General features: G+C 38.7%; 1 protein-coding gene across 13 annotated transcripts in view; it reads right to left on the reverse strand.

Moving 5' to 3' along the window:
* The window catches only part of RORA (RAR related orphan receptor A), a 480,592-nt gene that overhangs the window by 352,734 nt on the left and 111,288 nt on the right, over positions 1-16,570 (reverse strand). The gene's annotated exons all lie outside the window — the stretch shown is intronic.

Raw genomic sequence — 16,570 nt, forward strand, 5'->3', positions numbered from 1 at the left:
TCTGAGAGGCATGGGCAGATATTGAAGAAGACATTAAAAAATTATTCTGCATTCACTTTCAGAGCATGAAAAAATGTGAGGTGGTCAGAGCTGGGCTTACAGACCCTGCCCACAGAATAAACCAGGTCTTGTTCTTTGTGATTAAGTACTGGGTATGGGCAGGCCTGGGAGCCCCCAGGGTATGGACACAAAAGGCTTTTTACAAGATTTTTCACCAGCATCAAGTAAAAGGGTCTCAAACTGGATGGAAGCTGTTCCTAGAAAGCAGCCTAAGAAGGAGAGCGAGCAAAAGTGGACAAGGGAAGCAGGAGCACAGGTTGCTCCCCAGGCCTAATGTGGAGACTGTGAGCATCCCTGGAACACACACTGGCACAGGCATGGGGCACAGGCTTTGGGCATGGTCTCTTCAGAATCTGCAGAGGGTAGCAAGGTGGATCTTCTCTGATGCAAGTTTGGTGGATTAGAGCTGCAATTTCGTACAAAGTCTCTCCCTTTACTTTTCGCTAATTGGCAGCCTCCAAATACAAGCAAGAATTAGGTGATCTGTGGAAACCAAACTGCCTGTTAGCCCGAGAAAAAGCTTATCCCTCCCTCTTCAGATTGGGGTTTAAGCACGCTGACCAGGCAATGTGTGTTGGGAAACTTGCCCGGCTAATAAAAAAAAAGAACTTCATTCCTCAAAGTTGCCAGACCACTGCCTTTCACCAGTGCTGTAAACAGCTGGACTACTTGCCACAGTAAGGATTATTCATGTGAGTGTTTTGCAGGACTGGTTTTAGTATTGCAGCTACTTCAAGTTAACAGAGAGTGTAGAGTGAGGTTTTTCTCTTCTCCTTTCATCTGTTAAAGGCCACTGATATTTAATACACCTACCTTCGTTATACGATTGTCATTTAGTGCATCTTTTTCCCTATTTTCTAAATCTAGACAATTTTTCAATTTACTTAGAAGAGAAAGAAGAAGGAAACACTAAAGGCTACAATAGGACAACACAGTAGAGCTTTGGTTTGCAAAGTAAATTGTGAGGTAGGGGAAATCACAGGAGTAAACCCAAATGCTTATAACATCTGAATTAACGGAGAAGAAAAATTAATTTTATGTTGTTTCACAACATCTCTCATAAATCACTAGCAATTAGAACTAGCTAAAGCAAGACGAATTTGTAGCATGTTTGTAGAGGCCACAATCTAGGAGCACCTACACAAGCAAAAATACAAAGCAGCTTTGCTTTTGCAAAAAGAGAGGGTACCTGAAAAGTGAAAGCACCACAAGCAAAGGAAATAGGGTGACACTTCACTTGAGCATTATGTAATGGATGAAAACCACCACGACTTTTGTCAAAAACTCCCCTTCTGTGAACCTGTTCTGCTAAGACATTTCTGGGCATAGAAAAGGTCTTCCTCGTTCTTCAGTCTCCTGTTTCTAGCTTCCAACCCCTACCAAGACGGTTCATTAACTTTGATCACTAAGCTTGTTTCAACAAGTGAGATGGCATTACCAGCAAAGACAGGTATGCTGAGAAACTTGAGGATAAATGTTCAGTTAGATGAAAGAGGGCTTTAGAAATTGCTGCAGATATTACCTACATCAGATCCTACCAGCAGCATGAGTAATGGAACAAAAAGGGACAAGAAGCACCAAACATCTCCTATTGACTTTGTTGGTTTCATGTAGATACAATTATTAATAATTATTTTTAAAATTCTAAATAAAAAAAAACCCACACAAATCTTATGTGACTCTGGAGTAGAGGAGGTATAAAGACCATCTGGACGCTTTTTCAGAGCACAGACACAGTGGCAGACTCTTGAACCCCAAGTTGCAGAAGAGCTATAATGCTCACAGCCACCAGACACACAGAAAGCAGCCCTTGGGTGGGACAGGCACGAGGTACAGAGCACACAAATACGTGCAACAAAACCATCTTTCACACGAGAACAGCACCACACCGTCCTGCCAGTGTTCACTGCCCATTCATGTGCAAGCCTGCTTTGAACCTGAGGTAGTCACTAAGGGTCTTCTACACATGTAACTAATCCAGCTGTTGAAATACCTCCCTCCAAAAAGAATGCTGAAGTACATGTAACCTGACCCAGGAGTTACATGGAATCACAGAATATCTCAAGTTGGAAGGGAGCCGTAAGGATCATAGAGTCCAACTCCCTGCTCCTCACAGGACAGGACTAAAACTAAATCCTATGACTAAGGACATCGTCTAGACTCTTAAATAATAGCCCACATTGTGGGGTCTAGGCTACCTCTGGCCACACCACAAACATGTCAAAGGGGACAGTCAAGCCTTCCTAGGAAGCTTTGTTAGCTCCAGTCTAGCAGTTTTACAGAATATATTGATGCAGACATGAATAACCATGAGGGCAAAGCTTGAATAACATGGCAGCGTTACAGCTGTTCCTCCCGTACAACAAGTTGCCAAGGCTAAGGCACCTTTACTTCCATTGGACACATCCCTGTGGTTTTGATATCTTTGCAGGAAAAAAGAAATAAAAAACATTCATAGATTGAAGACATTCAGAAGAGTAAGTTTCAGAGTCAAGCAAGGCATAGGACACCGACCAGGTCCTCAGTACAGTTCTGATGCCATCATGCTTATATACCAATATTCAAAGAAGAGTTTAAAATATATGCATCTATTCTTTGTAACCACATTCTGTGGTATATCTTTTAATGGTTTACAAAACTTTAGTTAACTAAATTTTACAGTAGGACAAGAAACTGCTTCCACTGGAAACACATACAGCCTATAATATCTGAAAGCAACTTTCTCAAAATTATGCAACCTATTTAAGCTTCAGCAAAAACAGGCAGACTAGTAAACTACAGGTATGGAACCTGAATATTTGGCAGTAATTAAATTAAACACTACCTGAACAGCATCCTGTCATACCCTAGATGAAAACAAAATAAAAAATAATAGGAAAGAAATAAGACAACTGTGCTGGAGGCACTTTGACTAGATGCAGCTTCAGTGGACCCTTTCCCACAACCTTTATCTCTAAGCAAAGTGAAAGGCTCATCAAACAGCTCATCTGGAATTTACACTCACAGACATAATTTTGTTTGTTTTAAAGACTGAGGAACATTTGTTAACCAGCTAGCACAGCACAGATTCAGTGGAATCTCCTTCTTCCTGCTGTAAACTCATCGTGTAAACTATGAGCTGCTTTTCATTGTTTGTTAAGCCTCTATTTCCACTCTTCTCTCCTGCCATTTGGATTCATTCTTACTGGATTTTCTGTTTCTGAAAGAAAGTGGAGAAGCCCAGAACATATAAAGTAAAGAAGCCTTTGTGCTTATCTGTACGGCACAATGTCTGCAATCAGCATCTCCTGATATAAAGAGTAGCAGAGGTCAGTTCTTAAGAATTCAATACTTTTTGTGAGTGAATTAAGGTAAAAGACCCACAGATATCCACCTTTCTCAGCAAGCTGGTTTTGCTGCTGTTTCCTTGCAGATGGTTTAAAAAATTATTGAATATTTTCGTTTAGTCAGATGAAGACTTTTCTCGCTTTCCATACACTTGCAGACAACCTCTTCCTCCCACAAAGGTAAGATAATTGAGTTTGAGGAGCATCTTAGCCTGCCCATATTCTCTGGAGAGTTGAAGGGAAACAGGGAAGAGCAAAATCTGATCCAAAGATACATTTTTGTTCTCAAGAAAATGGAAGCTTTTTTTAGTGAAGATCAGTAAATGAGATGCCATTTCTGAAACCCACATTTCTGAGAGGTTTCAACGGGAACCCATTTCTGATCACTTCAGCCCAAAGTGGGGGTGGTTGCTTTCTAGTTAACTCTTGCTTCAGTACCACCTTCTTCACTGTGTTTTTACTCAAGAGCCGTTTTCTTAAACACCACATTTATTATAGAATTCATCCATAATACCAGACTGATAACTCACACTTGTGCCTCTCTAAAAGTAATAGTAGGTTAAAAGCAGGTTAAAGTAAGCAGAAAAAAATAGCTTGGCCTCGATAAAAAAAAGTATGCCTAATGTCTAGATTATCATTTTGTGCATGCCTTCATACATCTCTGTCATTGTCCCAGTGTATTTCCACCAGTAACCTCACCATTTCCAACAGCACACCCTCCAAAAGGTGGGGAAGTTATTGTACAAACTATCTGCCCCTTCCCACTCCATCCCAACCCAGCCACGTCAGAAAGGTTCTGGATAGGTGGTGGAAAGCTCTCCCAGGTTTCCCATTGCAACAGCAAGGAGCTGCACCTGTACACCTTCTGATTTGCCTTCTTTTTCTCCAGGTCACAGAACTTGATCTTCTAGCTTAGAAACACAAAAATTACCTTCATTGTACATGTAACAAAAAAATTACACTACCCATCAGTATAATCAAGCAGCCCAAATACACAGCAGAGACATTACAGCTTAGATGAGCATTAAAACTGAATTATCCCAGAAATGCAGAAGAGAAAGTAGTAATTTTATTTAAAACAGTCAGATTTTACATAATTTGAAGCCTCATTTGATTTATTTAAACACTGTATCTAGTAAAATATTTTTATTTCAAGGAAAATGGAAAGCTGTCTACTGCATGCAAAGGTTAACTTGCATTAAAGAAAACACATATTCTGCTGCCTGCTTTAACTCTTTAAGAGCTTAACACTCCACAGCAGAGCAGCCTGTGTGTTTTCTAATAGTAAGTAATCCAAAATTTTATATATTTTATACAGACTAGAAAGATTAATGTGAAGCTTCAAGTATTATGCTGAAAAAAGAATCCTTAGAAGAGGAATTTCTTAGTGAATATATTCCAGCATGCTAATGGAACAAAAGCATAGTAAGACAGAAGAGATCTGTTTTTCTCTGTGTTTGGAGATGAGAGGGAGGAGGGCAGAACTATTTAGCTTTCACAACTGGCAGTTCTAATAGTGTAAAAACAAATTTGGTTGTTGTTAGGGTTGTCTTCATGTTCTATAAAGCACTGAAATCCAAAATAAGCCTTGAGATTTTTTTCAGCTTTTTTTCGTGTGATGAAAAATAAGTACCTTATAATCAAACAAAATATTTAATTAGACCTGAAATTAAAAGATGCGTTCTCTGCCTTGATTTTTTAACTTGCTAAAAATGATGTTGAGGTATGTTTCAAAGTAAAACAATATTTTCTGTTAAAAAACCAAACAAAACCAAAAACAAATTTCTGAAACACATTTAAGAAGGAACATCAAGGTCTTGCATATTTTCCAATTTCTGCTTCTTCAGTTGAATAAATCAATCAGAAATTAGAGTTCATTAAATTGATCCAGCCAGGGATTTTTCTAGCCAAAAAAGTCACTCCATTTTGGGTACAGCTCTGGAGAGCTCTGTGGTTGCCTCTGTATAATAAACATGGGGATTCTTACACATTTTCAAGTACACAAGTGCACACATGCTGCTCAGGAATAGCCACGAGAGAGACTCTCAGTATCTCAAACTAAGAGCCTCAACTATCCTCAAACCAAATTTCAGCTTAAGTAAGCTTAAGAAAGATCTCAGCTCCCTCTGAATCTTTCCAAGCCTATGAATGCAGCCCTGAGACTGCTAATGCATCTCTCCTCTTTTCGTTTTTGAAAGAGTCATAATTTTTTTTTAAAAGAAAGCCATTCTTTAAAGGCAAAAACAGACTATGTAAAATATCTTCGCAAATGTATTTGCACACACTATATGCTCTCATTTAGAAAAAAATTGCCTTACAGGTTTCATATAAAAATAGAAAGCTCTTTCCTACACAAAGTTTGTTTTAGTAGTTGAGGTTTGAATCTTGTGACTGGGAGACTTCATGATAACCCACACAGTTATTTTGAAGTTTAAAGCCAAAGTAAAACCTGCTGTACTCCATATATTCTTAGAGTACTCTTCCATTTCAGCTTGTCACTTACAGTAAATTTTGTTTTATGTTTCATAATGTGTAGGATTCTTTCATAATTCCTCGTGGCAATCCTTGTTGCTATTGTAGAGATTTGACCACCATTTGAAAATCACATAAAGCAGAAACTCAGGCAAAACTACCAAAGATTAATTAAAAAAAAAAAAAAAGTAGGTAAAATCATAGGTGGTGAATAACTGACATGAAAATCAGCTTGCTTACAGAAAAGAGAATGTATTTTTTTTCCACATCCTTCATGGAAGTGTTACCCTATGGACATATTAACAAAGTCCACAGGTCTTTTCCCAGAGTCTTTTTGCAGTTTCCACCATGTTTCATCCCTGCAGGCCCGCCACTACTCACTCAAAGTAATCAAAACACAGATTTCACAGTGTGCTTTTTCTCACCGTTGCATGATGGCAATTGTTTGCCTCCGACTCAAAGAGCGAAGGGAAATAATTAAATATTTACAGCACTGGCTTTACACTAATACAGTTTTTCTTTAAGTTATCTATAACCTTTATAATGCACTGATATTTTCCTGGTACATGTACCAGTGAACACTACTGCTCTGCCTCCCCTCCACTGAGACTCACCGTTTTACAAGATCTTTATTGTGATTTTTAATTACCATAAGGAACCAAGAGATCAGAGAACAATTTTCAAAGGAACAACAAGTGGTTCACTTTTTAGTTCATTACTAATGTTTGTGACTTTTCATATATCAATATAAACATGCAAGAACAACCTAGCAGCTCTACTTGAGAATTTTTGATTGTCTGAATGTAAAACTGCACTGCTAAGAAATATTATCTTTCAACTTTTTTTTTTCCCTAATGTTGTAAAATTTGTCTGAGGGGAAAATGTTTGAAATCAATCAGTTTAGACTTTGAGAGCCAAAGTATTTATATTTCTCACAAAAGCCAAAAGCCAACCTGAGATATTTTATATCTAGGGATCACCAGTTTTTCACTGGGAATTTTAAGCTTTCCCTACTTTCTAGCCACACCTCAAAAAATGCCAAAATCCAACAAAACTGGAAGAAGAGGTTTAACGAATAAGAAACAATTGATATGGCTTTTAACACACGTGCTTTATGCCCCTCTGCACCAAGCAGACATGAGGCAAGCAGCACCATGTGATGATTTTCCAAAATGAATGGTATTAGCTATTCTATCATTTCAGGTTCACAAATCCAGGAGAGCAAATTCTTACTTCAGATTAAAAAGCCCTTAATATTTTTCCACCTCAAAATCTTCCAGCTCCATTCTGGAATCTCGTGTCCTTTCATCTGGCATGCTGGGTCCCCGTCTGGTCAGCTCTGAGCTTATGTTCCAGCACCAAGGAGAAAAAAAAAAATTAGGAATACCCTTTGCATCAGTGCTCAGAGTAGGAGCTTCATGTGATATAAAGTTTACATTCCTTCTAATCTCATCTCATAACTCTATTCCACAGGGACATCTTTATCAAGGAATAGATTCTTGGCCTACGATGCTGAAATTAAAAATTCCTTACTAATTAATTTTTAGTTGGCACAAATCAGAGTCTTTTTAAGTTCAGTAGGAACTGTAAGTCTATTCTCCTTGTTTAACCACTTATAATTAAAGATAAATAAATAGCTCAGCTCTGTTTTCTCCCCAGATGAACGTACTGATTACCACAGTAGGTTTTTCTGCAGAACTTCAGTCTGGGGATGTGAGATTCTTAAGAGTCCAACTCTCCAAATGCTTTCCCCTGAGAGAGGAGAGGATGGAGGAGGTGAATAGTTCTGAAACTATCATAAAAACTTTCCAGCGATATTTTTTAAAAGGCCATAATAGTTTTCAATACTTAAAGATGGAATAATTGTTTCAATGACCATGCTTGCAACAACCCCTTTTATAAGCAAATTTGTGTACTCTGGGCTGCACACACAGACATAGGACAACCACACATTTAGTCAAGATTTTCTCTCTCAGGTAATTAGAGTTATGTGCCCCTTCTGGCTACACACAATTAATAGAATCTATACCTCAGGCTTCATGGGCAAGCAGAACATCCAGAAAGCAAAAAACTCAGTAAGAATGGACCTACACATATTTATATTATGAAAAGATTGGGGGTTTGGAGAAGTAAGACTTGGGAAAGCAAATAACCAATGAAGAGTAAAACTAATGAAATGCTTTACATGATACACGCCTAAGTGCTTTGCTGAACTCAGACCTTGTAAATACCAGGAATATGGTCTTTAATATTCTGGATATGAAAATTGACTATTAAACCACAATATTTTAAAATTAGTAAGGCTTTCTCCTGAGAAATAAAAAAGAAAAAACCCTCTAAAATATAAGGTCTGTCAGGTTTTTTTCTTTTCAAATGTCCCCTCTCTTTGAAGTTTTGATTCAAGCTCAAGAAACTGAGTGGTACCAGTGGTCACAGAGTTACAATAAGCTATTTTACTGTTGGAAAACTGTCTTTTTTGAGTGGTCACATGATGTCAAAGGAACAGATTTGGTAGCATCTATAGAATTATCAGGAGGAGAGTTAGAAGAAGTCATGACAACAACAAGCCTGTCTATGATCACTGTGTTCACCCTGAAATAAATTTCCATACACTGTGTAATCAAACTGCTCACTGCATGTACTTGGTGCTTTGGTTTCTGGACCATCAGCAACGCCAAAGAAATAACGAAGAGGTTCAAAGCAAGCCCCTTGCTGAAAACATATGTGGAATGATTTCATGCTTTCCGAGTTAGCTCCAAGGAAGCCTAAGCCAAGTTACAATACTTGTTTTGCCAGTACCAGGAAGCAAGACATCAAAAGGACCACAAATAGTTAAACAATATCCTCTGTTCTTGTCAGGCAGAGTGACACGGATGCAGCAACCTGCTTGAGCCTCTGAAGAGGTCAGACCAGGGAGCTGGCAAACCCAGGGATGTTCATCACAGCCCTGCCACCGCACTCACTGCCCTCCCCCTCTCCCCTGTCCCTTTTGCTTTGCTCTGTTCCTGCTGTTAAAAACCAACACCCTGTTTTAGAAGAGCTGCCCAGTCACCAGAGCCATAAACTTAAAACAGGAATAGCTCCAGCTCTTCAAATCTCCATGCTCAGGGTTTCAAAAAGCAGGATTGGACCTACAGCTGGAGAATTTTGGGAGCCACCTCAGAACTGCCAAAGCCCAGCAGCTGTAGCAGTCTCCTGATAGAAGCCATTCATATCAGAAACCATTTAACCATGATACCCATCAGCTTTATCAGAACCCTCATTCTTGCCCATATGTATGATGGTACTACAAAGTAGAAGTAGCATATATTTCAGCTTATATCCAGATCTCCTTGGTTTGTGACTGTCTTGAATTCACACTGTGCCCACCTTCTAAAGTGCTTAAATGGTGGCAGAAAGCCATTAAGGCAAACATAAGAATGAACGAGGACTAGCATGGTTGAAGTAAATTAATTTTTATATTTAAATGAATACATACAGAAACTTGTCCATAGTATTCAGTGATCTGCACTTTGTGAAGCACTGTTGTCCACAAACACAGAATTCAATAGCTTTCAAGGTATTCATTAAATTTCTGGTGTAGATAATGAATAAGAGCCAGCTATTCATTAGTATGCAATACCTGAAAATATCCCTTTTGATGAATCTGACCCAAGGTTTCCCTGCTACTGGGGGGAAGTAAAATTGTAGCTGACAGAATAGTGTGCTTTACTTATAAGAAAGCAGAAAGAACAAAATGAGTTAGCTACTCAAATAAGCAAGCAATTTACCCCAAATTTGTAAAAAGCTGTGGAAAAAATTCCTTTTAGGAAAAGAGCTCAAAGCATGCCACTGTTGGTCTAACACATCCAAAGAGCATGCAAGCCTTCCAAGATGCAGAAGAGGTGTCAGCTGTTCGTGACTTAGTCAGCAACAAGTTGTCTGCCTAACCCATTAAGTCTGTTGCCTATGAACCCTCCCTGGCAACAGGGAAAGGGAGAGAGGCTCCTGCATAAAATCCACTTCATAATTTCAGAACTTCAGTCCTGACTCATCCCTGCCACAGACTTGCTTTTGGTTACAGAGAATTTGTTTTGTTTGATTTTAATTTCATTCTGAATTAGAGCAGCATTATTATTCTTGCCAGGAAGTAGAAAGGGTTAGTATGCAGCTATTTCATATTTAAGCAAGATTGTGTTTAATGCTTTCAATTTTAGTGCCACTGCCTCTGCAGAATCCCAGATATTTCAGTGTTTGGTCACTGCTACTCTTTCTTTATCCCAGCAGGTTCCCAATGCAAGCAGTTCATACACTGCTATGCCAGCTCAGCCAAGCAAGACTGGAGTTTTGTGTTTGTACTGCCTGTGTCTAACTAGAGTAGCAGCGATTGATGAACATTCTGAAAAGCAAAACCTCTAAATGCTCGAGAAAATAGCTAAAGCAATTGGCTCTCCAAAAAGAAGAAAAGATCAGACTGGTGTGCAGTTCACAAAGTGCTATGGAACCCACTAATGGCAGAATGTTCTCCACGCACTGGAAGGACAAGAGAATTAATAAATTTCTGCAGTTGCCCCCAGGAAGCCCTGTAGGTTCCTAAATGTGTCCACACTACCACTGGCTTCATTCACAGATGAGCATTTACATTTGGTCATTTACTGGAATGTTTCTCACAGTTCTTCTAATTTATGGACTGAGGGCCACACTTCTAGACTCTTAAAAAGAATTAAAAGAAAAATTGGCAAGCTCTGCATTACCTCCCTTCCTGTTTTAACTCCAGAAAGGGCAACTTCTGGATGAACTAACTTGTGCACATCTCTATAGTTTCATTAGGAAGAAGGATGCTCAAGCTACAGACTTTGAAGGGCAATTGGGAATCAAGCTCAGAACACAAGGGGGTCTAACAAAGTAGAGGGGTATGGGTGTACAGAATGATGGACACTTCAATACTGACTTCTATGTTGTTTCTATATTAATTTTTTAACTCATTAGTGGGTTTAATTGTGCTGTACAAGCTAAAAATGCAGCTTTCTCAAGTTATTTCTCCATATAAGTGATTTGGAAGCTTTTAATCTTTTCTGGTCAGGGTCTTTTATATGATGTGATAAAATAAACAAACACAAGCTAGAATAACAGCCATATACTCATCTGTAAAGCCATTCCCAAAAAGGAAAAATCTTCTCCTGTCTCAAGTTTCTATGCACCATTAAAGAAGCAGAAGAGGCAGACAGAACTGCATTCTCTACCTGAACCTTGGGGGGGAGGGGGGGGGTGTCTCTAAGGAGAAAATGGCAGGGGTTAGTCTTCATCAAGGGAGAGAGGGATCTACTAAACAACAGATAAATAAAAAACTAAATGCCTAAATGTCACTTTCTGGATTCTAGTAATCTTCATAAAACACTCATTTTACTACTTTTTTCAGTTTTCACTTTTATCCCTTCTCACAGATAAAAGTACCTGTAAACTCTTAGTTTGCGTCCATCTCAGCTCTACTAAATGACATGGGGAAAATAGACTGTAGTCAATGACATTATATCAACTGGGCGGCATTATGCATTTAGAGATAAAAATGAGGTTTGATACTTAGTCAGGTTTTCAATCAGGGAGAGTTACACATCTTCATAAATATCACCCAGGTTTATGCAAGTCTACTAAAAACAGGATTGTCCTGAAACTTGTTTTTCAAGGGAATGTTCTGAGTATTTAGCTTTCTGAGAAATTAAAATTGTTTCCTTTAGTCAGATTTTTCTACTGATTTATCTGAATTTTTCTCAAAGGCCCTGGTACAATGAATGAAATGGGAATAGGAGAATAAAGACTACTTGCAGAGGTCATATCAAGACAGAATATAACATCATAATACTGAGAATGGTTACACTGTAGCACAACCTGAGAATTATTTTTGGCTAGTGCTGATTGTCTGCAGATCATGAAGCTCTAGTCCCTCTTGAGTAGAGGCTCCTGTATCACCTTTGAAAATTAGGCTTAGAAAAAAGAATTAAGTATTTTCAAAAGCACTTGGAAGAGAATTCACAGAAAGGTTTCTGCACAGTGACACTGTGCTTTGCAACGTCTAACTCACAGTCAAACAAGGTTTAGAACAATCCCCAGGGCGCAGTTTGGTGCCCAGGGCTCCTCCTCAATGCAGAAGGAGGGTTAGGCAGAGATGAGGTTCACACAGAGCAGCAGAGGTGTCTTAAGGCTGCAGACACCAAGTGAGCAAATCCTCACTGCGGGGAGACAGCTGCCCCGACTCTCTCAACTTCCAATACAAAGGCTTTTTCTACCATAAACCAGAGGGTACACCTGTCTTTTATAAAAAGCTGCAGGAAAAACTATTTCTTCATCTAATAGCTCAGCAGTTAGAGCTCTTAAAAAAGTTTTAGGACAGCTCTAATTCCTCCTCCACCTAAGGTCCACATCTTTTACACAGGGGAGCATAAGGTAGATGCATTTCTGAAACCAGCAGAGGACAAGTGGGGAAGAGAATGGTGTGAGTCTATAAGGTAATTCCATGCTGCTCCTTAAGATACATCCCTACACAGTTTGCTATTCTAAAGGCTGTGAACAGATTGATTAGGTAGGGGATTTGCTAAAGTGACACGAACTAAGGTGCAAATATCATTGTCAATGATACCTGCCCTTCTGGGGGGAAGACATCCAGAACATGAACAGATTTTCCATCTCTGCCCCCAAAACCAAAAATGTCCATCCTGTAGCATCATCAGGCTGTGGTTCCCACACCTAAAATGCTCAGGGACAGCCATTGCTTCCACAGACATGAGTTTGCTGATTTGCACCATCACACATGATCTCCAGGGTACAAAGATACAAATCTCAGTCTTTATTTCTGTGTTTAATAACGACTGTAAAATGATCACTGTGACAGGATCTCTCAGGTCTTGCTGAACTCTTAATAAGCAGAAACTGAGTTGGAAGTCAGTGCCTTTTCAGAAGCAAATTAACAACTTGCTTCTCTACGACAGACAGTGGCGTCCACATCCTCCTGTATTCCCAGCTTCTGCTGAAGTTAAAATTCAAGAGAAGCTGGGATCCAGGAGACACCTTCTCCCAGCATTTCACAAAAGCAGCTGCAGTGTACACAGGAGAAGCACAGATGCTGAGGAGCACAATGACAGCCCCACAGTGCACTGATTCTAGCTGGGAATCTACAGGGCCAAGCTCCAGGGCAGAGAAGCTTCCCAGTTTAGATGCAAATTAACCTCCCAGCATTACCAACATAACCAGTATTGGTTTGACCACAATTCAGTCCATCCCAGGAGGCTCATGGTGAGCAGAGGAAATTCTGCTTAAATCTAATGAACGTGCCCTTGATCGGTTTAACTGCTTAGCTCTGCTTTTCAATTAAATGGGCCAGCTTCAACTCATTACTCTCCAGTATTTGAGGAACTGTCATGAGACTGCTAAACACACTAAAAACTTCCAGTCTAGCTCCTTGTAAGTTCTATACAATCTCAATCCAGTAAACACTTTCTCTGTCCTTGTGACTGCAGCTCCTAAAAAACATCTTCACTGCCAAAAGGTCTGGCTGCTCCTGCTAAAATGGTTCAGATGTCACCATGGCCTAGAAGCATCCTGCAACTTTTCAGCAGCCACTGGTATAAGAGTGCACTGCCAAGCTCAGACAAGAATTACACATACACCAGTATCTGAGAAAGTCTTTGTGGTTTTTTACTGGTTCATTTTGCAGTGGAAAATAATTATTTTGAGAATGCACAACAAAGGGGTATATGATTCATAAAAGAAATCCATTTCTCATTTATAATGAAAACTATTGTGCTTAAAAGTATAATGTTCAGCATTATTTCTTTCTGACTCAGACTATATATTGATGCTACTTTTTGACATACAAAAGAAGTTTCTAAAAGCTATGTTAGAAACAACTTTCACACCTCCAAGTTTATAGTATAAAACAAGATATAATTTATACTCTTAGTGCTTTAAACCTCTTTCAGCTGAGAAAATTACAGTGAATAAAGTATTTGAAATGTCAGACAAATAGTATTAATTACAGTCACTCTCAAAAAATCAGATAGCTTTTTAATTAAAACTTGATTTAAGTTTCTTGTCAAAACCAGACAATTGCCTGGGTCTTAGCTGTATTTAGGCAAATGTCAACAGAGTTTTCAGGCCTGAGGGAAATATTAAGAATTTGGTGCATCTGGTTTGACCATTCATATTTCTCATCTGATTGAGTTCTGTCCCCAACAGATGCCTGATGAAAAAGCTCAGCTGCTACACATTTTTACAACGACTGTAAGTTTTGGGGGAAAAAACCAAACTAACACAAAACAAAATTAGGAAAGGTACCAGAGAAACAGTGGGAGACAGAGAGACTGCATATTTTCCCTTTCTCTGAACTAATACAGAATTAAAAGGCTTAACTTCTTAGAAACCAGATGTATCTGTCTACCTGAAAATCATGCACAGAAGTGCAGTTTATCATGTCTGTAAAAGCAGCTGCCGAGGCAAAGGTAAAGTGCTGGAAGGAAACACTGACCTGTGGGTGTTTCTCCCAGGGCACAGAGACAATTCATACGAAACACATCAGCCTTGGCAGCGTTTCACAATTGTTTCGACCTAAAGCTTGAGGTGGAAAGACTGAGAAACACAAAGGCCTTGTCTCAGCTCCCATCTTACTAATTTCAAACTTCCACTGACTTGAAAATTGTCAGAAGGGGTTGGTCTGTGAGCAAGGCAAATGAGATCACCTGCTCTTCCCATACAACCGGGAGGAATTACAAAGCTGTTAGCCACGACCTGAGCTTGCAACATTTTATTTCTCTGCACACACACCCCTGACATTTTGCTGTCCCCTTCACCCACAATCCCCAGGCTTCTTGAACAGGTATTTTCACCAGGATGTCACCTTTATTAAACTTTCCCCGAGAGTTTTACCTTTGCATTATGGCCACTTTTGTGTGATGCTATTCTAGGAATAGCTGTGTTACAAACCAGAACAATAACTAACACCACCAGATGGTATAAATATGTGTGACTGATTCTTCCAAAAGCATAAAATGCAACTTTGTTCATAGTTCTGTTCATTACGATTTGCAAAGGCTTGTATTTTTGTTTAAATCCTGACTGAACGCAGAAGATCTTCTGCCCAGACCTCTTGCTACATTCATTCGCAATTCTTTTACTACAATGAGAGTGTAAGGAAGGCAGAAATTGCACAGGTGTTTTACCCTGAACTGATACATCGCAAGCACTCAGTCCAGTTGCAGAAAAAGAGACTGGAACCAGGCCTTCAAGGAAGGAATCACTCTCAGCTACTACTAAATAAATGAACACGAAGACACTATGTGCTTATAGAACTGGAGAATTCCTTAAAAGCAAAAAAGGGATTTTCACGTACCAGACTCAAACTTCAAGAGTGTTTTAAAGAAACTAATGCAATATACAGTAACAGAGGTCATGACAGTTCTTCTCTAATTTACCCTTAACCACAAGCTAAATTCCTCACTCTTCCTAAAACCAGAGACAAATAATCTGAACAGATAAACTTCCACACATTGCATCATTTGTACAGCTCATCCTGTTCTTTAGCAGAAAAACTTGGATGCAAATGCTTTTGACTCTAAAAAGAGGTAACGCTGTGATCCCAAAGAGAATTATTTGAGTGCATCCAGTTAAAAGACACATGGCAAGAACTAAGGCTTTCTATATTTCCAGAACTAGAGTACAAACATCACAACTCATCGAAGACATTCTTCAAAGAGCCCCAGAAAAAGACAAAACTTCCCACATTCTTATCCTAAGACATGAATGTTTCTTTTTCCTTGTGCAAAAACATTTCCAAATCATAACTTTCACAGACTGGAAAGCTTACCAGACTCTTCACATAAGAGCAGACTTTAGATCATGCCCAAATATATTCATTTTTGGATTTTAAGGAGCATGTGTAACAAGAATTTTATTTGTCCTACTCCCATGTTATCATAGTCTCATTCCCTGTTGTAAAATTAAATTCCATGTGATTTTCCTACAATATAGGCAAGAAAATCCCTGAAAGAATTTTTTACTGATTAGACTTCTAAGAAACTCTTCTCAGTCACTATAACAATGAATAATGACTTCCAAATTCAGGCCTACAGAAAGCAGACCCAGAAAATCTTGAATCATAGAAATAATTTTATGAATATGTTTCATCATACTTTTGGTTTTAGAACTATCTTCAGATTTTCTTAAACAAACTCCTGAAGTGTATCTTAAATATTTAGATAAGATCTTGATACACATTTTATATCAACATAAACTTAGTTAAGAGTGGGGGTTTTTTTAGATTTACTTGCTTATTACACCACAATGACATGACGCCACACATATCCATTTAATTGAATTCACACTGCTTGGTGTTACTTAACCTACTCTGAGCAAACTGAGGCAGATGAACTGGTTTTTAGAAAAGTAATAAATTTCAGTGGCAGTTTATAATCAGCTTTCTTTTTGGAGTACTTAATAGTTCAGTATTTGGTTTGTTAATGCTACAAAGAAGCACTTATTTACAGCACCTCCTTCAGAATGAATTTTTAAAGGAGTCTCCAAATTCCATTTTAACAAATGCTTACCTAGAGGTCAAATAGGAATTTTCATCTGTACTAAAATGCCATACCCAATTTTCATAACAAAAATAGGGCAGTGACACCAAAAAAATAACCAAAAAATCCTCCAAGAGAACAAACCAACCAACAAAAAAACCCCAAACAAAA

Source organism: Aphelocoma coerulescens, chromosome 10, assembly GCF_041296385.1.
Source record: "Aphelocoma coerulescens isolate FSJ_1873_10779 chromosome 10, UR_Acoe_1.0, whole genome shotgun sequence".
Lineage (NCBI taxonomy): Eukaryota > Metazoa > Chordata > Aves > Passeriformes > Corvidae > Aphelocoma > Aphelocoma coerulescens.